The following is a 23,473-nucleotide window of genomic DNA, read 5'->3' on the forward strand; positions in this document are numbered from 1 at the left end:
GCTTGTAACATCAGCATAACTGTTTTGGTGGTGGGTCAGTGACGGTCTGAGGAGGCATATCCATGGATGGATGCACAGACCTCTACAGGCTAGACCAGCAATGGGAAAACTACGGCCCGCGGGACGTATACGGCCCGGCGGACCTTTTAATCTGGCCCGCGGAGCTAGGCTCCCGCTAGGCTCCTCTCACAGTCCGCCCTGAAGACCGGTGTAGCATGAAAATCTGTCTCCTATGAGGATCTGTCCCCCTCGACGTATCTGCGCATGTGCCGGAGATCACCGATTGGCTGCTAATGCCTGAAACTGGCACATGCGCAGATACGTCGAGGGGGACAGATCCTCATAGGAGACAGATTTTCATGCTACAACGGAACGGCGCGGGAACACGGCGAGAGGAACGCGCGGAGCAAAGGTAAGTGAATTGACACAAGGGGGACTTGGGGACTTAATATGGGGGATGAATTAATATGGGGAATGAATTACTATAGGGGGGATGAATTACTATAGGGGGGATGAATTACTATATGGGGGATGAATTACTATGGGGGATGAATTACTATATGGGGGATGAATTACTATGGGGGATGAATTACTATGGGGGATGAATTACTATATGGGGGATGAATTACTATGGGGGATGAATTACTATATGGGGGATGAATTACTATATGGGGGATGAATTAATATGGGGAATGAATTACTATAGGGGGGATGAATTACTATAGGGGGGATGAATTACTATGGGGGATGAATTACTATATGGGGGATGAATTACTATGGGGGATGAATTACTATAGGGGGGGTGAATTACTATATGGGGGATGAATTACTATGGGGGATGAATTACTATAGGGGGGATGAATTACTATAGGGGGGATGAATTACTATGGGGGATGAATTACTATATGGGGGATGAATTAATATGGGGAATGAATTACTATAGGGGGGATGAATTACTATAGGGGGGATGAATTACTATATGGGGGATGAATTACTATGGGGGATGAATTACTATATGGGGGATGAATTACTATGGGGGATGAATTACTATATGGGGGATGAATTACTATGGGGGATGAATTACTATATGGGGGATGAATTACTATATGTTGGATGAATTACTATGGGGGATGAATTACTATATGGGGGATTAATTACTATGCTTACTATGGGGGAATATTACTATACTTACTATGGATGACACATACACATCATTCATCTACTCTTGGTCCGGCCCCCGGGTCCAATATATGAACCTATTGCGGCCCTCAAGTCAAAAAGTTTGCCCACCACTGGGCTAGACGATGGCACCCTAACTGCCATTAAGTATCGGAATGAAATCCTTGGACCCATTGTTAGACCCTACGCGGATGCAGGTCCTGGGTTCCTCCTGGTGTACGATAAAGCCTGGCTTCATGTGGTGAGAGTATGCAGGCAGTTCCTGGAGGCTGAAGAAATTGATAACACTGAATGGCCTCCATGCTCATCTGACCTAAATCCAATAGAACACCTCTGGGATATCATGTTTTGGTCCATCCAATGCTGCCAGTTTGCAGCTCAGACTGTTCAAGAGCTCAGTGATGCCCTAGTCCAGATCCAAGAGGAAATACCCCAGGACACCATCTTTTGTCTCATTAGGAGCATGCCCCGATTTGTCAGGGATGTATACAAGTACATGGGTCCATAAAAACTACGGAGTACTGTCGCAAACGTGCGCAACACACAGTAAGGACGCAGACTCCATGTTGTTAAGAGTATCTATTTCTCCCTTATTCTCCTTCCCCCTCCCTTCCTGAGAGGCACAGTGACAGATGTGTGTGTTAAAAGTATCACAGGCCAGATCCCAGCAGGGAGCCACAAGGTGCCTCACTTTCCCAAGACCCTGTGCCATCTCACACCTCCTAAGAGATAAGGCAAGCTTTCTCAGGAGTTGAAAGAGATTCCGAGCTAATAAACCTAGCTCAGCATAGGTGATAGAATCAGATAAACACTTCTCAAATCCATTTTTCCCCTATGTCTCATATCTTGGAATATGAGAGACTTACATAAAAACCAGACATGCCGTCAGATTGGCTAGGAGGAGCCAAACAGTTTGATGGGCCACTCGACTTGTCTCGCATACATAGGAAAGCAGAAAAATAGATCTCGTGAACCGTTTAGCCTACACTTTCATAATTCATATCTAATCAATCCTCAAACTTGTCTGCTTAATAAGCTACCCGCGGGTGGGATGTCACTTGTGCATAGAAAAAGTTATGAGCCCAAATATGAACTACACAAGATTTTGGCTCTAATTTAGGTCGACACCCAGACCTCCACGCCTACACGAGGTATTGGTCTGCGGCGTCAGAGACAGCCCCTGCTGGGGACTTTAAAACAGGCTGTCAGGCTTAAGAGAAGGAGAGTTGAAGACATCTCCCATTTTTTTTTATCGTAACATAGGGAGATCAAAGCCCTTCTGCTCAGAAACTTGGTCTGCTTACATCCAAGGCTTAATGGCAAGTATCTTAACCCTTTAACCTCTCCCAGATATCTCTTTGCTGTGCTGCTAGTCTCTGTATGTTTATATACAGTATATATATATATATATATATATATATATATATATCTTAGATACATCTTTTTTCTGTAATTATTTTTATTGCACCCGTTTGACCTTTTAGTAATAAATCTTTCTTTCTGAAAGTGTTGAACTGTTTCTATAGCTCTGTATTGCAATTTACGAATCCCTGCCTCTAAAGAGATGCTACTATTTGCTTAACCCTCTGTATAACAGGCCTGTGTTATGACCGTGTTATGCAGTCGATTATTTCAATCATTATAGTGTTATAACTGATAACACTATAATTTCTCTGTACAAAAAGGAGGTGATTTCAGTGTGAGGGTTAGTTGCGTAATTAACCCGACCCAGTAATGATCGCCCAGGCTGCCGGTACATCTATTGTGGTCTGTTAGCTGGAAAATCGTTGTGCAGGGTGCAGCTGGGCCTGGCATTGTTACGCACATCACATCTCGGTTTTAGATTGGCTAGTCCTTCGGTCACGAGTTTGGTGAGAAGGTCTGGGGTCTGACGCTGCGATCGTGACATATTAGACGTCTTGATCATGGATTGTCGCATGTTGGAGGCAACGATCTTGCGATCATGACAAGTACCATTTTGAGTTGCTGCAATGACATTTCAGCAAAATGGACTAGCCTGCTGCATAATTTTTTCACTTTGATTTTCAGGGTGTCTTTGAATTCAGTTCTCTGTAGGTTGATAATTTTCATTTCCATCAAATGATGGGGCATCCTTATATTCCTAACACATTACCCAGTCCATATCAGTATAGATATCCAGCATGATATTTTTCCCCATTGAGATCTGATGTGTTTTCAGTGTTCCTTTAATTTTTTTGAGCAGTGTTTCTTCCTTTCTCTGCTGCAGTATTATGCACCTCTATAAAAAAATGTTTTTTCCTACCCGCAAAAACCCCTATACATACTCTGTCCAGAGCAGAGTCCCCAAAATCTTAAATCAGCCAAGAATACAAAAAAACCCTCAGTGCTTCTTTATCAAGGTAATTTTTTTCCCCTTAATTTTCATCTACATTTTTAATTCTATTTTAACCATATTTCCAAGCAGGGGCAGACTGACCATTCTGGCATTGCCCGAGGGCCCCGGGTCAGTAGGGGGCCCGTGAGAGGATCACTTTCCAGTGATAGTGTGGGGAGCGGAGGAGGAGGCAGTCTCAGATCCCGACCCAGAAGTGTGACTTTACGTGGGGGCAGAGCGAGTCGGGTGACGGGTCCGGACACTGTGCTGGTGATGGAGCCAGTGGGCAGTGGGAAAGTGAGAGTCATATCATCCATGGGTGTGGGGTGTTCACTGCACAAACCCTGCACCCCCCTCCCCATGGATGATATGTATCAGGAACAAAGTCGGAGATGATCGGTGCGGTGGAGGGACAGTCCAGCACCGATCTCACTGCATGCAAAGAAGCAGCTGAAAAGCGGGAGAGAGATGCTTCCAACTGCCTTGTTGAAATCCATGCAGAGAGATCGGTGCTGTCACTGTCCCTCCACTGCACTGATCATCCCTGACCATGGGCGGACTGACCATTTGGGCACTCGGGCACTGCCCAAGGACCTAGGGTCAGTAAGGGGCACCATGAGATGCCCCTAGTACCTTTCATAGGCTTTTTTGAGTGTGGTTTGAGTGTGCGAAGACACAGGGGCCCCATGATCCCCTATTGCCCGGGGGCCCCATGAGTTGTCAGTCCGCCCCTGTCTCTGACTGTCCATTGGATTTCCCTCCTGCCCCCTCTGTGCTCCTCAGCCCCCCTTCTCCAGCGCAGGACTGATACCTCGTCTTCTCTGACAGTCTCCAGGCCCTCTCCACATCCTCGATGGCAGAGCAGAGGAGAGAGGATCTGCTCTGCATCCCCTGTCCAGATCAGCCGGCAGCTCTATGATGCTTCTGAATGTACACTCTCCTCTCCCTCTACCCCCCTTTCCCCCCTCTCTCTCCCACCCCCTCCTCTCCCCCCTTCCTCCCCCTCTCTCCCCTTCCTCCCCCCTCTCTTTCCCTCTCTCTCTCCCCCTCCCCCCCTCTCCCCCTCTCCCCCCCCTCACTCTCCACCCCCTCTCTCTCTCTTCACTCTCCATCCCCTGCTCTCCCCCCCCCTCTTTCTCCCCCTCCCCCCTCTCTCTTTCTCCCCCCTCTCTTTCTCCCCCTACCCCTCTCTCTTTCTCTCCCCCCTCTCTCCCCCTCTCTCTTTCTCCCCTCCTCTCTCTCCCCCTCTTCCTCTCTCCCCTCTCTCTTCTCCCCCTCTCCCCCCCTCTCCCTCTCTCCCCCCTCTCTCCCCCTCCCCTCCCCCCCTCTCCCCCTCCCCTCCCCCCCTCTCCCCTCCCCTCTCTCCCCCTCTCTCTCTCCCCCCTCTCCCCCTCTCTCTCCCCCTCTCTCCCCCTCTCCCCTCTCTCTCCCCCCTCTCTCCCCCTCCCCTCTCTCCCCCTCCCCTCTCTCCCCTCTCTCCCCCCTCTCCCCCTCTCTCTCCTCTCTCCCCCTCCCTCTCCCCTCCCTCTCTCTCCCCCTCTCCCTCTCTCCCCCCTCTCTCTCCCCCTCCCCTCTCTCCCTCTCTCCCCCTCCCCTCTCCCCCCTCTCTCTCTCCCCCTCTCCCTCTCTCTTTCCCCCCTCCCCCCTCTCTCTCCCCCTCTCTCTTTCTCCCCCCTCTCCCTCTCTCTTTCCCCCTCCCCCCTCTCTCTCCCTCTCTCTCCCCCCTCTCTCCCTCTCTCTTTCTCCCCCTCTCTCTCCCCCCTCCCCCCTCTCTCCCCCCTCCCCCCCTCTCTCTCTCTCTTCTCTCTCTCTCTCTCTCTCCTCCCCCTCTCTCTTTCTCCCTCCCCCTCTCTCCCTCTCTTTTCCCCCCCTCTCTTCCTCTCTCTCTTTCTCCCCCTCTCTCCCTCTCTCTTTCTCCCCCCCCTCTCTCCCCCTCCCCTCTCTCCCCTCTCCTCCCCCTCTCCCCCTCTCTCTCCTCTCTCCCCCTCCCTCTCCCCCTCCCTCTCTCTCCCCCTCTCCCTCTCTCCCCCCTCTCTCTCCCCCTCCCCTCTCTCCCTCTCTCCCCCTCCCCTCTCCCCTCTCTCTCTCTCCCCCTCCCCTCTCTCTTTCCTTCCCCCCTCCCCTCTCCCTCTCTCTCCCCCTCTCTCTTTCTCCCCCCTCTCCCTCTCTCTTCCCCTCCCCCCCTCTCTCCCTCTCTCTCCCCCCTCTCTCCCTCTCTCTCTTTCTCCCCCTCTCCCTCTCTCTTTCCCCCTCCCCCCTCTCTCTCCCTCTCTCTCCCCCCTCTCTCCTCTCTCTTTCTCCCCCTCCTCTCCCCCCCTCTCTCTCTCTCTCCTCCCCCTCTCTCTTTCTCCCCTCCCCCTCTCTCCCTCTCTTTTCCCCTCTCTTCCTCTCTCTCCTTTCTCCCCCCTCTCTCCTCTCTCTTTCTCCCCCCCCTCTCTCCCTCTCTCTTTCTCCCCCCTCTCTCCCTCTCTCTTTCTCCCCCTCTCTCCCTCTCTCTTTTCTCCCTCCCCCTCTCTCTTTCTCCCCTCCCCCTCTCTCCCTCTCTCTTTCTCCCCTCCCCCTCTCTCCCTCTCTCTTTCTCCCCTCCCCCCTCTCTCCCTCTCTCTTTCTCCCTCCCCCCTCTCTCCCTCTCTCTTCTCCTCCCTCCCCCTCTCTCCCTCTCTCTTTCTCCCCCCCCCCTCTCTCCCTCTCTCTTTCTCCCCTCCCCCCTCTCTCCCTCTCTCTCTTTCTCCCCTCTCTCCTCTCTCTTTCCCCCCCTCCCCCCTCTCTCCCCCCCTCTCTCCCTCCCTCTCTCCCTCTCTCTTTCTCCCCCTCCCTCTCTCTTTCTCTCCCCCCTCTCTTCTCCCCCCCTCTCTCTCCCTCCCTTCCCCCCCCTCTCTCTCTCTCTCTCTCTCTCTCCCTTTACCTCTCTCTCCTCCTTCCTTTCCTTCCTTCATCTCTTCCTCCATCCATTCCTTTCTTCCTTCATTCTTTCCTCCCTCCCTCTCCTCCTTCCATTCTCCTTCCCGCCCCTTCCTCCATCCATTCCCTCCATCCATTTCCTTACTTCCTCCATCCATTCCCTTCCTCCCTTTTCTTCCTTCCTCCATCCCTTCATTATTTCCTTCCTTCCCTCCCTCCCTCTCTCCCTCCCTTCCTTTTGCTCTCCCTCCCTCCCCTTCTTTCCTTCCTTCCTTCATCCATTTAATCCCTCCTTTTTCTTCCTTCCTTCCTCCCTCCCTCCCTCCTATCCTTCCTTCCCTCCCCTTCCTTCCTTCCTTCCTCCATCCATTGTCTTCTTTCCTCCATTCCCCCCCCTCCCCTTTCTTCCTTACCTTCATTCCTTCCTTTATCCCCTCCCTCATTTTTTTCCTCCCTCCTTCCTCGTCCTTCAATCATTCCTTCCTTCTTTCCCCCATTCCTTCCCTTCCTTCATTCCTTCCTTCTTTCCCCCATTCCTCCCCTTCCTTCAATCTTTCCTTCTTTTCTCCCTTCCTCCTTCCCTTCATTCTTTCCTCCCTCCCCTCCTTTAATTTCTTTCCTTCCTTCCTTCCTCCCTCCCCTGCTTCCTTCCCTCACTTTCATTCATTCTTTCCTCCATCCATTTCCTTCCTTCCTTCATCCATTCCCTCCCTCCCTTTTCTTCCTTCCCTTTCTTCCTTTCTTTATCCATTCCCTTTTCTTCCTTCCTTCCTTCCTTCCTTCCTTCCCTCCTTCCTTCCTTCTGTCCCTCCCCTTCCTTCATCCCTTCCTCCATCCATTCCTTCTTTCTCCATCCATTCCCTCCCTCCCTCGCTTTTCTGCCTTCCTCCATCCCTCTCTTCATTCTTTCTTCCCTCCCTCCCCTCCTTTTATTTCCTTCCTCCCTTCCTTCTTTCCTTCCCTCCCCTTCCTTCATTCCGTCCTTCCTCCTTCCCTTACCCTCCTTCCTTCATCCATTCCCTCCCTCCCTTTTCTTTCTGCCTCCATCTCCTCCCTTCATTTTTTCCTCCCCTTCCTTCCCTCCCTCTCTCCTTTCCTTCCTTTTGCTCTCCCTTTCTCCTCTCGCCTTCTTTCCTTCCTTCCTTTCTTCATCCATTTCCTCCCTCATTTTCTTCCATCCTTCCTCCCTCCCCTCCTTCCTTCCCTCACCTTCCTTCACTCCTTCTTCCATCCATTTTCTTCCTTCTTTCCTACATTCCCTCCTTCCCTTTTCTTCCTTGCCTTCATTCCTTCCTCTATCCCCTCCCTTCATTTTTTCCTTCCCTCCCTCCTCGTTCCTTCAATCATTCCTTCTTTCCTCTCCCCCCCATCTATTCCCTCCATTCTTTCCTTCCCTTCCTTCCTTCCTTCCTCTTCCTTCCTCCATCCCCCTCCTTCCTTCCCTCCCCTTCCTTTCCTCCATCCATTTCCTCCCTCCCTTTTCTTTCTTCCTTCCCTCCATTCATTCCCTTCCTTCCGATATAAGGGGGTTAACCACACCCCTTTTAAGCCATGCCCAATTTTTAGCGCAATTTAAAACACACCCCTCCTCTCTCATCCCTTCCTCTCTCTTCCACTCCTCTCTCTCTCTCACCCCTCCTCTTTTTCACCCTCTCACTCCCCTCTTTCTTTCACTTCCCCCACATGGCAGCCATTTTTAAACCTGGAAGTGTGCCCAGTGGCTTCTACAGAGAGAAGCCGGGAACATTTATGCAGTCTTTGCTGCAGTAAATATTTAAATGCCCCTTCTATACAGCTGAGCTGCAATATGTAGGTAGGGTGTTGTGTGTGTGTGTGTCTTGGGTGTAGGCAGGGGCACAGGGGGCCCCATTATCTCTTACTCCCCAGGGGCCCCATGAGTTGTCAGTTCACCCCTGTTTCCAAGTATAGTGTATGTTACGAAATAAAAAGAAGCTTCAGCCATAAAAAGCCTTAAAATACCTTTAAACCTTTGTTACAGATTTGATGATACACAGGCAAGATATTTCTCTGAAAAACAAATTTTAGGTTCAGTTCCATCCAGCTAGAAGTGCAGCAAACTTTGACTGGCTTGTTCATCTCTACCTGTTACAAGAGGCAGAAGATATGAATAAATGTCAAAGGGCTACAATTTGGTGGTAACAATGTGAGTTTGTTTAATTTTGTGAAAGACAGCTAAAAGTAAACCAAATGAAAAATGATAAATTGTTTCACCATTGTAAAATGCATAGTATGAAAGCAGGAGCAACAGCAGAGCAGTCATTCGGGGTGCTCATGAATTGTTATACAAATGTTTTTAATAAAGGTAACATTAGCATACAACTTTTCCAGATGGTGCAAGTTTTCCAGAATACAAAAGTAGCTAAAGCTTTCATGAGCATTCATTGGTAATTGCCCTGAGTGATTCTTTCATATTTTTCAGTTTAAAGGTGAAGTTACTTTATATGTTCAGGTATGACACATCTGCAAAGTGATTTAAAGAGAAATTGCTGTTTCAAATTTATCAGAGCAACTATTGTTTTAAATCCCAGCTTGTCTGGAACCTGAAGTCTTCAAACTTTGTGCAGAACCATAAGCCAATTTGTTCTTTTTTTTACAACCCTCTTTCTTCAGTTCACTATCAGAACAAAATCCTATTTTTTTCAGCTTAAAAATCATGCAGAACTTCTAAGTCACTTTTACGGTTCATGAAAACACCTAAAGCAAGCATTGTGAAAACAATAAATCTCTGTAGATTTAGAATGAAATATGATGAGAAAAGTATAAAAGCTAATAAATTAACTTGAAAAGAACAAAAGAAAGGTATAATAATGCATCTAATGTCACACAGATTTGGGTGGATTAAAGAGAGCTAAATCCACTTTTTCAGAATGTATAGGTCAAGAACACAAGGTAAGTTAAAGACTGGGGTTAAAAGCCATATAAATTGTAGGTTGAACAAGTGTGTATAATATAAAAGTTTATATGTTCTATAATGTTTAGTTTTATGGATGCATTGGCAATGGTTACACTATATAGTTTGTAGTGGACACAAGTGCACCAAACGTCCATCAACTGAGGCTATGATCCTTTTTTTTTTTACACAACACATAAGTAGGCTATCAGGGTCTCAGACTCTTCTAGTTTCTATCTGGGATGAATACATGAGTTAACGAGTTGCAACAAACACATCATTCCCCCCCCCCCCATGTTTAGGCCATGCAGCAAACACACACATAAGGACACAGACGTTCAACAGAACCAAATTGTCATAGCAGCCTATGTTGCTGTTATTAGGCACTGAGGTGAGAATGAGCCCTGCTTCTCCATCATAGGTTATTATCCTTCAGACTGCTGTAGTGTGTACTGACTCAATTTGCCTAGATGCTTGGGGTCTTATTAGGACTTAGAGAGTGAGTATGAGCTTTGGAGAATAGATTTGTGTCATAGCTATCTAGCCAACAAAGTTCTTTACCATACATACTTCATATCTACAAAGACAAGTTGGACCCCAGAATCCCGCATTACATCACATGCCAAACAGCAACCAGAAATAGATGGTCAGTAAGTCCCAGTGTGGACAGGAGAAACAGCAGAAAGAGTGATGAGCAGTCAGTAGAATGTAAGGAAGATAGAGGAAACAACAGAAGTACAAATATATCACAACAGAAAAACACAGCAAGCATAGCTCACCATCAGAAAAAATACTTTACCTTAGACCATACTACATGTTCTGAATAACTGATAAGTGCCCTGGCTGGGTGAACTGCAGATTCTGTTCTTGATGCCTTGACTGTGTATGCAGGCAAAGTGCCAGAGGGGTGTGGTCTTCAAATGTAATTACAACATAAGTGTTAATTGGGTTGCTGATATGTGTATTGCTGATCAGAAGTTGAACAAAAAAATAGTTGTTTAAAATTTTCCTGATAGTGAGACATGCTAATGGATTCCCTTGTAGTTATACAATGTAACATTTAAGATGTTTCTGTTGGGTTGACATAGCTAACCTTTTTACATTATCATTAAGGACCCTTAATCACTATGTCTGCTGACAAAGTGTCTAAGGGAGCATGAAAATTTAAAGTGGTTCTAAAGGCTCAAGGTTTTTTTACCTTCATGCATTGTATGCATGCAGATAAAAAAACCTTCTGTGTGTTGCAGCCCCCCTAACACTTAACTGAGCATCAGGAGTGTATTTACCACAAGGCAAACAAGACATTTGCCTAGAGCAGCATCTTTCAGGGGGGCATAGGCATTTTTCAGTGGGGCAGTGCCGCCCCCGAAAGGAGGGATGGAAGAAGGGACACACAGCATGTGAACCAGGTTGACACTTGTTCCCGGGGATGTCCGGTGTAGCAAACGTGCACACAGAGATGGATGCGAACCTCCATTTTGGCAAAGGCCTCCATCTTCTATCATTTTCTACTCCCAAATCAGCTTCCCTTATTCCCCTCTCCCTCTCTGTTGAGTGACATGTGGTCTGTATGATGCAGAAGTCACAGGCATCAAGGCCCAGCAGGAGAGCTCATGGCTATAAACCCCAATTAGCCTGGCCCCCAGATGTCTGCAAGACTCTGCTTGTAAAAGGATCGTAAAACCATAAATCAAGCCCTCACTGAGCTTCAAAAGACATTCCAGCTAGCTGTGAAACAGACTTACATTTAAAAACCCAGTTTTCCATATAATTTTATATCTCCAAAATAGGAAATAATTACACAAACATGGAGCACATATTCGTATGGCTTACTTTAATACAAATCGTCTGACATATTACATCCCCTAGCTGACATATACAGGAGACCAGAAAATGATATCTCCTTAACCGTCACAGCAGGTATGTCATATTTCATACCCAAACGTTCAGCAGATGCGTCTGCATATTAATCTACTAGTGGCAAGGCTGCTAAACGCACCAAAGGTAAGTTATGGGCCATGATATAAGCTGCGAGGGATTTTTGTTCTAGCTTGGGTCTTGACCTGCAAGACCCGCCCAAATGAAGCAATTGGTTCTCTGCTTCAGGGAGACACCCTGCTGAGTTCCTAGAAAAGCTGAGCTAAGCTGAGTTGAGCTAAGTTGGAGATTCTCCCTTGTAACATCGGAACCAACTGTGGGAGAGGGCCCTTTTGCTCTGAAACTTGAAAGCTGCTTAACCCAAGGCTTTTGGCAAGTACTTTATCTATCTAAATTTCTTTCTGTTATCTCTTTGCTGTGCTATTGCTGTTTGTATATTTATATATATATGTTTGCTACATATTTTTTGTAAATATTTTTATTGCACCCTTTTGACCTTTTACTAATAAATCTTACTTTCTGAAAGTGTTGAACTGTTTCTAAAGCTCTTTAATGCAAACTAAGAATCCCTGTCTCTGAAGAGCGCTACTGGGTGTTTTTAAACCTCCTATATATCTTTGCCTGTGGTGACAGTGGTATACAGATGATTATTAAAACATCATAGTGTTATTGCTAATATTGGCGAGATTCCTCCTTTTCTCTACAAAAAGGAGGTGGTGGCAGTGTGAAGGGTTAATTGCGTAATTAACCTGACCCAGTAACAATCGCTGCCAGGCTGCAAGTACACAGATTGTGGTCCATTAGCTGGAAAATCTTTGTGTAGGGTGCAGCTGGGCATGGGATTGTTACGCACGTGACAGCGCGGTTTTAGATTGGCTAGTCCTTCGGTCACGAGTTTGGTGAGAAGGGCTAGGGTCTGACGCCGCGATCGTCACATCCGGAGCTGTGAAGGTGAGTGTCTTCTCTATCACTGGGTGGGAGGGGTTGCCAGTGTATGGGGGGGCAGTGGTAGTGGAAGGCTCTCTCAGGTGGAGGTGGGGGCTGGGGTGTTGTTGGTCAATGTCAGGCTTTCTTTGTGAGGGAGGGGGGTGTTGGTCAGTGTCAGGGACTCTCCGTGGAGGGGGGCACTTTTCGTGTTGCCTAGGGCAGCACAAAACCTAAATACACCATTACTGAGCATCCCTATCCATCAATGTCAACAAGAGCCTCGGCGTTCTGGGGTCTTTTACTCTTGATTGGCTGAGACAGCAGCAGGAGCCATTGGCTCCCACTGCTATCAATCACAACCAGTGAGCTAATCAGGAGAGTGAGGGGGAGGGGCCGAGACAGGCCTCTGTGTTTGCATAGATACGCAGAGCCGGGGCTCCTGCTCAGGAAAGCTGCCTTCTATGTGGGCACCTGACAGGAGGGAAGGGCCCGGAGCACTGTCAGGAGACCAAGAGTAGAATCCAGGCTGCTCTGTGCAGAACCACTGCACAGAGTAGGAAAGTATGACATGTATGCTATAAAAAAAGAGACTTTATTATCACTTCAACACAAGTTTGGCCACTTGAACTTGCTATTTTTGCATAAAGTGCCATTTTCTGTGTGTATGGCACTTTTACATGGAAAAATCTCGTCGTCCTCTTATCATGTCTTTTCTACTCTGCTTCTTCAGGTAACCACTAACTCCTTTTATTTTTGAAACACTAACCTACCATCCATTAATGAAAGTATCATCAGCCTTGCTGTTGCCATTGGTAACCACTGACCCGAACATTATTCAAACCACAATATACTGTGCATGACTCAAAGTGACATCTGTTTTGCTAAGACTTACTAAAGAAATATTATAAATACCTGCACTGATTGAGAAAATAATATCATCTAAAAAGTAAGTGATTTTTTTTAAACCAACCCAGCTGCCACTTTAAAGTGCTCCCCTAATTGCACTGTGAATACTAAAGTATATATATAAAGCAGCACTACATAAATATATATCTTTCATAAATCAGCAGCAGGGATGGTATTGATCAGATCTGCATGGCTACACTCAGGAAACTGGGATCAGACTGTATATGCTATATGCAGGGAGCAGATGGGAAGGGGGAACAAAACTGGGAAAAGGAACAAGAGAGAGTAGGAAGAAGATGATACTGGGTACAGGGTACAGGGCAGCAGCAAGATCAGAATAACTTGCAGCAAGATTTGGCAGCAGCAAAACAATGCAGCAAGGAGGTCTAATCGGGGAGGACCTAAATACACTCCAAGCAGCAAGCATCAGGTGGAAACTGATTACTGGGATCTGCTGCTGGGAGACACATGCTGGTGGACAATGTAATTACAACCCTCCACCCAGGGAACCACAATGCCACCAGCAGGTGATCCAGGTCCTGATAATATCACTCTTTGATCAAATTACAAAACTAAATCAAATAATAAAGTGCTTTGTGATGAAACAAAAAGGCGCTCCCATATGCCCATGTGATAGTTAATGAATAATTAATTAAAAGCAAACAGTCAGTAATTTAGTGTCCTTATGTGATCCAACATTGTGTCAATTCATTCAAAGTGCTGCATAACCTTGAGTAAAAAGTGAATCTTCTTCAAACTTGTTTTAACTCTTCTGTGAAACCAAAGTGACATTGTAAGATAGTGCTCACTTACCAGATCACCCCAATCCCTTATAACATTTAAGCAGGTCAATAAACACTTAAACTATTACAATTCTCCACTCCTCCTCTGGCTCAACTATCCAGTGCACACTGGGATAAATACCCCTTTCTTTGCGTGAAGTATTTCAGACAGAGTAACACAAGCCTCTTGTATTATGATAAGGATGCCACTGCTCTGCAGTTAACTGGAGCTAGCATGTGTTCCAGCAAACGAATGTGATGTCATACATTGGGTGAGAGTGACTAGAAGTCCCGCTTCAATACGTTTCATCATCAGACATCCTCAGGGAACAGACTGCATGACTATAAGACATTTGTCTTGCTAAAACTTATTGTAACTGCTGTTTATGCTTGTCTATATTAAGTTACATTTACTTTCATAGTGCCTTGCCTAAAGTCAAAGATACAGTCTATCTTCTTGTTTCTATCCTGTTTTGCATTTTGTTTAAGGTAGAAAGCCTCCATGTTCACTAATGTGTATTTTTATTATCTCCTAATTGATTAATATCCCCATCCCCCCTCCACTACCCCATCTGAGTATAAATTCAGTACAACTCCAGGGGGCAGGCATGGCCATTTTTGCATAAAGTGTATGGCACTTTTAACATGGCACTTTAACTAATGTGCAATAAAAAGGGCAAGTACAAACAGTATGCACAAAAAAGCTCCAAAATTTAAAAGGAACTTTCGAAATGGTCCACCGGTAGTATGTAATCATACAACTATGAAAAACTTGGATTAAGAAAAAAAATACTATTATTGCATACAAACTTTAAAACCATGTGTCAACTCTCCATACACATAGGTGGATAAAATTATTCAACCGTACAATTGTAAAAACTGAGAAAAAAAGCTAGTGTATCAATCTACACATTTCACGGAGTTGCTGCTTCATCAAGACTTTCTTCTACACTCAAGATCCAGGAAGAGGAAAAGAACAAAGACCCTAACCATATATCAGGAATGTGTATGTAATCAACATCACCCAATATACCCAATAAACATATATACACAGGTATACTATTTGAGCGCCTACTAAGTCCCGCCACCTGGGCTGTGGGATGGACATTTAGCACAAGGAGAATGAGAAAATCAATCTAAGGTATATGTAAAGAATCTAAATAAAACCAGAGATCTAATAAATTGGTGATAAAACACATCCCACCTACTGCTAGCCAGGCAGACTGCCAGGTACAGCAAGCTGCCCCCGGGGAAATAGGCCTTGCTACCTAAAAGTGACCCAACACACTGCTAAAAAGATAGCATAATTTTAACTAAAATGCACCTTGTATGAAAAGGGTATATACTGTATTTTATATTACATTACATATTACATTTCTTTACCCCTTCTCTCATCCCCAGAGCCTATACATATCACCCCCACTTCTGCCCTCTCAATATTACTGCATGCTTTCCAATCCACACGTCACCACTTCCAAATCACTGGAGCATTTGCTCTCATACAAATCCCACTCCCACCTCATCTCTCTTACCCTCCTGATACCCATCTAGGAATATTTCCCCAAATGCTGGCCCTCCACCATCTAACTCTCACCCCCAGAATTGGCATCCACCCTTCTCTAGCAGCAGCTGCAACCCTCAGTCTCTTATTTCAATTTCCCTGCTTACACAAAACCAGCCCCCTCCTCTTAGGTTCTCTCTGGAATACCTACTCAGTCTCTGACATTTTGCCTCTGTCAATAACCTTTTCCTCTCCAACTCCCTCCATATGTTTGCTGTTACTGAAACCTGGCTTCAGGAATCCCCCCAACAGCCCTCTCCCACAGTGGTCTCCACTGAACTTATTTGCCCAGACTCAGTGGATGAGAAAGAGGTGGAGTAGGACTTCTCCCTTTCCCACAAATCACCTTCCAGGTTCTTCCTACACCTCCCTCTCTGTCCCTCTGCTGTTTTGAAGCACAGGGTTGCAATAATTTATCGACCTCCTGGACCAGTTTCACACTGTATTGATGACTTCTCTGATTGGCTAATTTACTTTCTCTCCTCTGAAGTACCCACCCTCATTCCTAGTGACTTTAACATTCCAGTCAATGTTAATACCTCAGTCACCTTTCAACTACTCAACCTAACCTCTTCTTTTAACCTAACACAATGGGCACAAGCCATCACCTACTCTGACAGCAATACCTTCAACCTTGCATTCTCCCACCTCTGCAAGCCCTGCAACCTCTGTAACACCCCTTTTCCTCTTAACCTTATCAGTTTCACACTGTCTTTGTCTTCAACCCCCTATCCAGCAAACACTTACATGTAAAAACCTTTTCCACCAAAGTCTTTCCCTTGTTCATTCTGCTACTGCATTCTTACTTTATGACAAAATCATACCCCTGTACTGTCTGGACCTGGATTATTATCCTGTTAGGACAGACTTGCTCCCCTCTCTACACACCAAACCAGGCCTCACCTACTACAACCCTAGAAAAAAGATCACACTAGAAGTCTCAAGACACAGCCAGGCTCTTGAGCAAGCATGGGGTAAAACTAAATTCCTGCAAGACTTCACCCTCTACAAATTTGTCCTTCTCAAATATAACTCCTGACTCCATGCTGCTAAACAAACCTACTACACCACTTTCATCCAGTCCTTGCCAACCCTTTTATACCCCTTATTCAAGATTAATATATTTCGTAATGAGATCTCCTATGTCCAGCTTTCTCCTCTGCCCAACATACAAGGTCCATCACCACACTCAACACTTTTTTTCTTTAAACCTGTTACCACTGAGGACGTTGCCAAACTCCTTCCTTAGGCCCACCTCACCATCTGTCCTCTTGACCCTGTCCCCTCACAACTACTATGTACCCCTTCCAGCTCTATCCTACAGAGTATTACCCACATTATTAATCTTTACATTTGGACCTTCCCCTCCCCTCTCAATCATGTATTGGTTTAACCCATACTTAATAAACCGCCACCGAATGACCCCTGCTTAAACAACTTTAGAGCCATCTCTCTGCTCCCATTTGCCTCCAAATTCCTGAACACCTTGTATACAACCATATGAGTTGCTACCTCCCTGATAACAACTTCTTAACCCCCTACAGTCTGGCTTCTTCCCACAACATTCCACCAAAACTGTTCTATTAAAACTCACTAATGACCTACTAACTAATAAAAAAAACTAATGGCCTTTACTCCATACTCATGCTCTTTTCAGCTTCCATTGACACAGTTGACCACCTGCTCCTCCTTAGTAGGAATTGACAATTTGAGTAATATGTCGAGATGAGGTTGGTGATGTAGCTGAAGGCAATGTTGTGGATTGGTATGGTTTTGTAGATTGTGGTTAGCATTTTGAATGTTATACTTTGGATTAGCAGAAGCTTGTGAAGGGTTTGGCAGAGAGCAGCAACCATGGATTGGTTAGAGCAGTGTATGAGTCTAGCAGCAGCATTCATGACAGACCGAGGGTGGGAGATTATTATTATGTGTATATTATTTAGTCTGTGTGAAAGTTAGTCTAAAAATAATGGAATACTGTATATATGTAAATATTTAAAATACAAAAAGGAAATGAAAATGTTTTTTTTTGCACAAAATTGAATAAAATATTTCTAACACACGGCATGGGCATACTTAAAATTACACCCTAAAACACATTCTACTCCTCTTCCTGAGTATGAGACTTTTTTGCAGCTCAGCCACATAAAGGGGCCCAAAATCCAAGAAACACCTTCAAGTGTTCAAGGGGCATAAATTATGCCTCTAATTTACTGAATACCTATCACATGTTTGGGGGCCCTGGAGCATTAGGACAATAGAAACATCACATTTTGACCACATTTTGAACAATTGGACACCTCATGTTTTCTTTTAAGAGGCATAGTGAGTCTTTTGAAGATTGTTTTTGGTCACAAATTTTTGGAAAATGCAGAAAAAAATATGTTTTACATAATTTTGTAAATTAATGATCACACATTATAGGCATACTTTGAATTGCACTCAAACCCTATCTGCTAGTCCTTTCAAGTATAGGGTTACCACATGTGTGAGACTTTTTTGGAGCATAGCTGCAAAGAAGGGCCCAAAACCCAAGGAGCACCTTGCAAAGGGAATATACAATATTATGCATCTAATTTCCTGACTGCCTATAGTTTTATAAGACTACACAAAGATTTAAGCTAATAAGATATTCCCAACATATACTGTAGCATGGGTATATATAGAATTGCAGCCCAAAACACAATCTGCTATTCCTCCCAGTATTTTGATGCCACATATATAAACCTTTTTCAAAGTCTAGCTACAAAGGTGGACCCAAAATCAAAGAAGCAATTTCAGGCATCAAAGGGCATAAATCTAATGTATCTACTGTGACAGGATGAGACTCTGCCATGGGGAAATTGTTCATCAAAAGAATTTGCACTTTTGCCGAGTGCAGGACTAGGGAGCATATGGTCTGAATGGAGAAAACTGTTTTTGCAGCTTTCTCCAAGTTTTGTTAAGCCTGGATGAGGTTCCCTAGTTTGGAGATTCCATAGCGCCTTGGGCGGGACGGAATCTCCAACCCAGTGTCCTGGTTTTGTGGAAGAACAGCAGGGTGTGTACCCAGGTGCACACAGCCCTTTTAATGGAGGTTTAGGAATACCTCAGGGCTCCACGCAAGAGAGACAGGAGGTCTCCTACAGAAGTCAGAGAGGCTGCAGGTGGCAGCCAGGGTATGAAGGTCTGCAAGAGACAGTTAACCTGAAGAGCTGTGTGTGTCTGAGTTAATGGCCTGAGGACTTGGCCAGAGAAGTCGTGTGTGGCCCTAAACTGTGTGCCTGAAAGAGCTGCTGGTCAGAAGGACCAGTAACTATAGCAGCTGTGCTGCTGATGAGTAGCCAGGTGGGCTAGCATTTTCATTTGCATTGTGTATATTTTGTTGGAGAAGAACCCCTGCATAGGAAACATTGTGTTTTGGACTTTCCTTCTTTTCCTTTTTATAAAAGTGGGCTACCAAGCCATGAAAAATAGTTCCTGACTGGTGTGAACTCACTTGCAAACGCATCTGCCACTGAGCTAAACATCCCCAAATATTACACTACTTTCCTGACTACCTGTCACATGTTTTGAGGCCCTGGAGCATCAGGACAGAAAAAATCAACCAATCAGTGTATGGGTGTACGTTATGGGCTAGCCTGCGGTGCAGCACAACAGCTTACAATCTTACACAAATCTACAGTATTCCCCCTCCCATAACTGGTTCTGTAGCTCTTGCCTGGTTATTTCTTCTAAGCAAAACACCAGTCTGGCTTGAGTTTGTGGGATGTTATCAGCTCTCCAATGTGAAATGTCACTTTAAGTTATGGAGTCCTTCCAATGATCAGTAATAACACTTGTGACCTGACACAAACAGAGACCCTAACTAACTATAGGCCTGGACTCAGTCTCTAGGCAACAACACTGAAATGAGGTGCGTGCACAATCTTACCGACCCGGGTCTGCTTTGCATCCGCTGGTGACTCTGAACAGAACAAATGTCTCTCCAACAAGCATGCGGTATTGCAGTGTATGTTGCTTTGTTCCTCTGCTCTCATCAGCATTCCTCGCAGCAGTCTTCCTTTCTCTGAACAGGATCAGGGTCCTGGAAACAATCATCTTCACTTAGCTGCAGCTTTGGTTACTGAGGGATGTTCTCACACCTGGATGCCATCAGATTCTCTGCTCACACGGCTCCTGCATTCACCATCCTGCAAAACATGGCTGCTGTCTCTCCACACAATAATTTACTGCACACAAACAGTGTTCAAACAATGAGAGCTGTTTCCCCATCTCACACTGGCTACACTGGTTTGGCAACAATCTACTGGTAAGGCAGCAATCAAAAACAATTCTGCTGGCTTAGAATGATCTGGTGACACTGGCACTGGTGTGGCAAGGATCAGGAGAAATACTGCTAGCTGCACTGGTCTGGCGACACTGTGACTAGAGTGACAGTGATCAGGGACACTGTTGCTGACTGCACTGGTATAGAGACATTGTAGTGGTGTGCCAGTGATCCAGCTGCACTGGTCTGCTGACACTTTACTAGGTTAGCAGTGATTAATAACACTGTGGCTCACTGCCCTGGTTTGGTGACGTGGTGATCAGGGATACTGCTGCTGGCTGCATTGGTCTGTTGACAATGTGCTGGTGTGGTAATGATCAGGGCCACTGGTTGGTTGCACTGGTTTGGTGACACCGAGGCTGGGGTGGTTAGAGATCAGCACAGGAGGATGAACAAAGGATGGACAAATAGTTCCTGTGGTCCTAGGAGTGCAATTGTCCACAGGGAATGAATGGGACTGGTGTCTCACAGGAACATAGTCAGTGGGACATACAGATTGGTCAGTTCATGCAGAGACATGATCAATAAATAGACAAATGGCTGTTCAATGCAGCAGACAGAATTATGTTCAACAGAACATCAGTACAAGTGGAGGCCAACACTGCAGTGGGGAGGTGATAGTCAAAGACACTGTGGATTGTTGCATTGGCTCTAGTGACACCGGCACTGGTGTGTAAAAGCAATCAGGGGACATTGTTCCTGGCTGCAGTGGTCTACTGATACTACAATTGATGTGGCAGCAATTAGAAAAAAATGTTGCTGGCTTAGACTGTTCTGCTGACACTGGTCCTGGTGTGGCATGATCAGGAACACTGTTCTTGGCTTACATTGGTCTGTGGATGCTGGTAATGGTGGGGCAGTGATCAGGAACAATGTTTCTGGCTTACACTGGTCTTGTGACACTGGTAATGATGTGGCAGTGATCAGAAAAACTGTTGATGGCTTACATTGCTTTGGTGACATTGGTACTGCTGTGTCATAGTCAGGGTCACTGTTGCCAGTTTACACTAATCTGGTGACACTGGAACATGTGTGATGGCGATAAGGAACACTTGCTAGCTGCACTAGTCTTGGTTACTGGCACTGGTGTGGTGGTGATCAGGAACACTGTTGCTGACTGCACTGGTCTTGTGATACTGGAACTGGTGTGAGGGTGATTAAGAACACTGTTGCTGGCAACACTGGTCTGATGACAATGGGACTCATGTGGCAACAATCAGGAACACTGTTACTGGCTTACACTGGTCTGGCGACACAGACTTGTGAAGGGTAATCTGGAAAACTATTACTGGCTACATTGGTCCTTAACACTGGGACTACTGTGGCAGCAATCAGGAACAATGTTTCTGGCCTTCACTAGTCTGGTGACACTGTACTGATGTGGCATGATCAGGAACTATGTTTCTAGCTTACACTTGTCTGGTGACACTAGTGCTAATGTGGCAGCAATCAGAAAAACTGTTGCTAGCTTACACTGGTCTAGTAACATTGATACTGGTGTGCAGGGGCGGACTGACCATTTGGAAACTCGGGCACTGCCCGAGGGCCCGGGGTCAGTAGGGGGCCCCATGAGATGCCCCTGGTACCTTTTTCATAGGTTTTTTTTGAGTTTGGGCAAGGACACAGGGGCCCCATGATCCCCTATTGCCCGGGGGCCCCATGAGTTGTCACTCCTCCCCTGATGGTGTGGCATGATCAGGATCACTGTTGCTGCTTACAATGATCTGGTAACACTGCAACGTGTGTGATGTGATCAGGAACACTGTTGCTAGCTGCACTGGTCTACTTGCACTGGAAATGGTTGGATAGAGATCAGGAACTCTATTGCAGTGTTAGACTGGTCTGGTGACACTGTGACTGGTGTGGTAATGATAAAGAACACTGTTGCTGGCTGCACTGGTCTAGAGACACTGTGACTGGTGTGATGGTTATCAGTAACACTGTGGCTGGTTGCAGTGCTCTGTTGGAACTGCACTGGTGTAGCAACAATCAGGGACACTGTTTCTGGATGCAATGGTCTGGCTACACAGTACTGGTGTAGCAGTGATCAGGGACACTGGCTAGCTGCACTGGTATGGTGACGCTGTACTGGTGTGACTAGTGATCAGGAACACTGACTGGCTGCACTAGCATACAGTGTCACCAAAGCAGCCAGCTGGTGTCCTTGATCACTAGCCACCCCAGTACAATTTCTCCATAGTGACTTGTGGGCTGGAGTGGCTATTGCTTAGGGACACTGGTTTCCTGCTGTGGTGCCATTGTACTGTGTAAAAAAAAAAAAATTACGGTTGATCACTTGGGGAAACACTCTGTTTACCCTCAAATACAATTGTCCTGAGAGGAAAAAAAAGTGCTGCTGAAAAAAATTTAGCCTTTTTACGTGTGTGATAGCTGTGTATGGTCACAGAGTGCACGAGTGGCATAAAAGGGAGGCTATTTTAACATGCCTTCAGGAGACAGGACAGTCTATGTTAAATTTAGTAACATTATGTTTCTGCTTGTTACAAGTTTGTTGTTCCCTACTTGCATTGGTAGACAGTCAAGTTGAAGGTGTCCCCAAAACAGGGGGCAGCCATTTTGGAAGAGACCAGACTAATGTTATTTGGATTGCTAAAGGCTGGAAGGACTTCCAGGAAGGGGGTGCATACTGGGTCTTGAGGGGAGAGAGGACAGAGACATGTGGGGGGGGAGGGGGAGAAGGTGGTGTGTGGCAAGATGGACTGGGCGTGTGGCAGCTGCTCCATCAGTATTAGGTTGATCAGTGTCACAGTGGTTCAGGAATATGCTGTTCCCAGGTTGTGATGTTACAGGGACTACATCTCCTAGCAATCACAGGCTATCATGCCTGTGTTTGGAGGGGAAGCTGCTGCCTAGATCTAAATACAGAATAATTGCTTCCCATCAGTACTCATAAGGACAGAGGCTGACTTTGCCATTTGTGAGTATCACACATCTTTGGCAGCACTCACCTAGCATGACATACTTGTTCCAGTATAGCAGTCTAGGAGATTTATACAGTGGCGGAAAATAATTATTTGATCCCCTGCAGATTTTGTAAGTTTTCCCACTTACAAAGAAATGAAGGGTCTATAATTTTTCTCATAGGTGTATTTTAAATGATAGAGACAGAACATCAACCAAAATTCCAGAAATAACACATGACACAAATATTATAAACAAAATTGCAGTTCAGTGAGTAAAATAACTTTTTGATCCCCTACCAACCAACAATAATTCTGGTTCCCACAGACTGGCTATGTGCTCATGGTACAGAGATTAATCCTGTCAATTTAAGAAGGTGCTCCTAGCTTGCTATGTGTATAAAAGGCAAGATTGTAGACCTGCACAAGACCATCAGGAAGAAGCTTGGTGAGAAGGAGAAAACTGTTGGAGCGATTATTCGCGGATGGAAGAAATACAAAATCACCATCAATTGCCCTCGGAGTTTCATGCTAAATTTCACCTCGTGGAGTAAGGATGATCATGAGAAAAGTGAGGGATCAGCCCAGAATTACACGGGAGGAGCTTGTGAATGATCTCAGGGCAGCTGGGACCACAGTTACCAAACAAACCATTGGTAATACAATACGCCACCATGGCTTGAAATCCTGCAGCACCTGCAAGGTCCCCCTCCTCAAGAAGGCACATGCACAGACCCATCTGAAGTTTGCCATTGAAAATCTAAATGATTCAGAGAAGGATTGGGAAAAAGTGCTGTAGTCGGTTGAGATCTAAATTGAGCTTTTTGGCATTAACTCGACTC

This window comes from Staurois parvus, unplaced genomic scaffold (genome assembly GCF_062004578.1).
Source record: "Staurois parvus isolate SC_StPar_1 unplaced genomic scaffold, SC_StPar_1.0 ptg000019l, whole genome shotgun sequence".
Lineage (NCBI taxonomy): Eukaryota > Metazoa > Chordata > Amphibia > Anura > Ranidae > Staurois > Staurois parvus.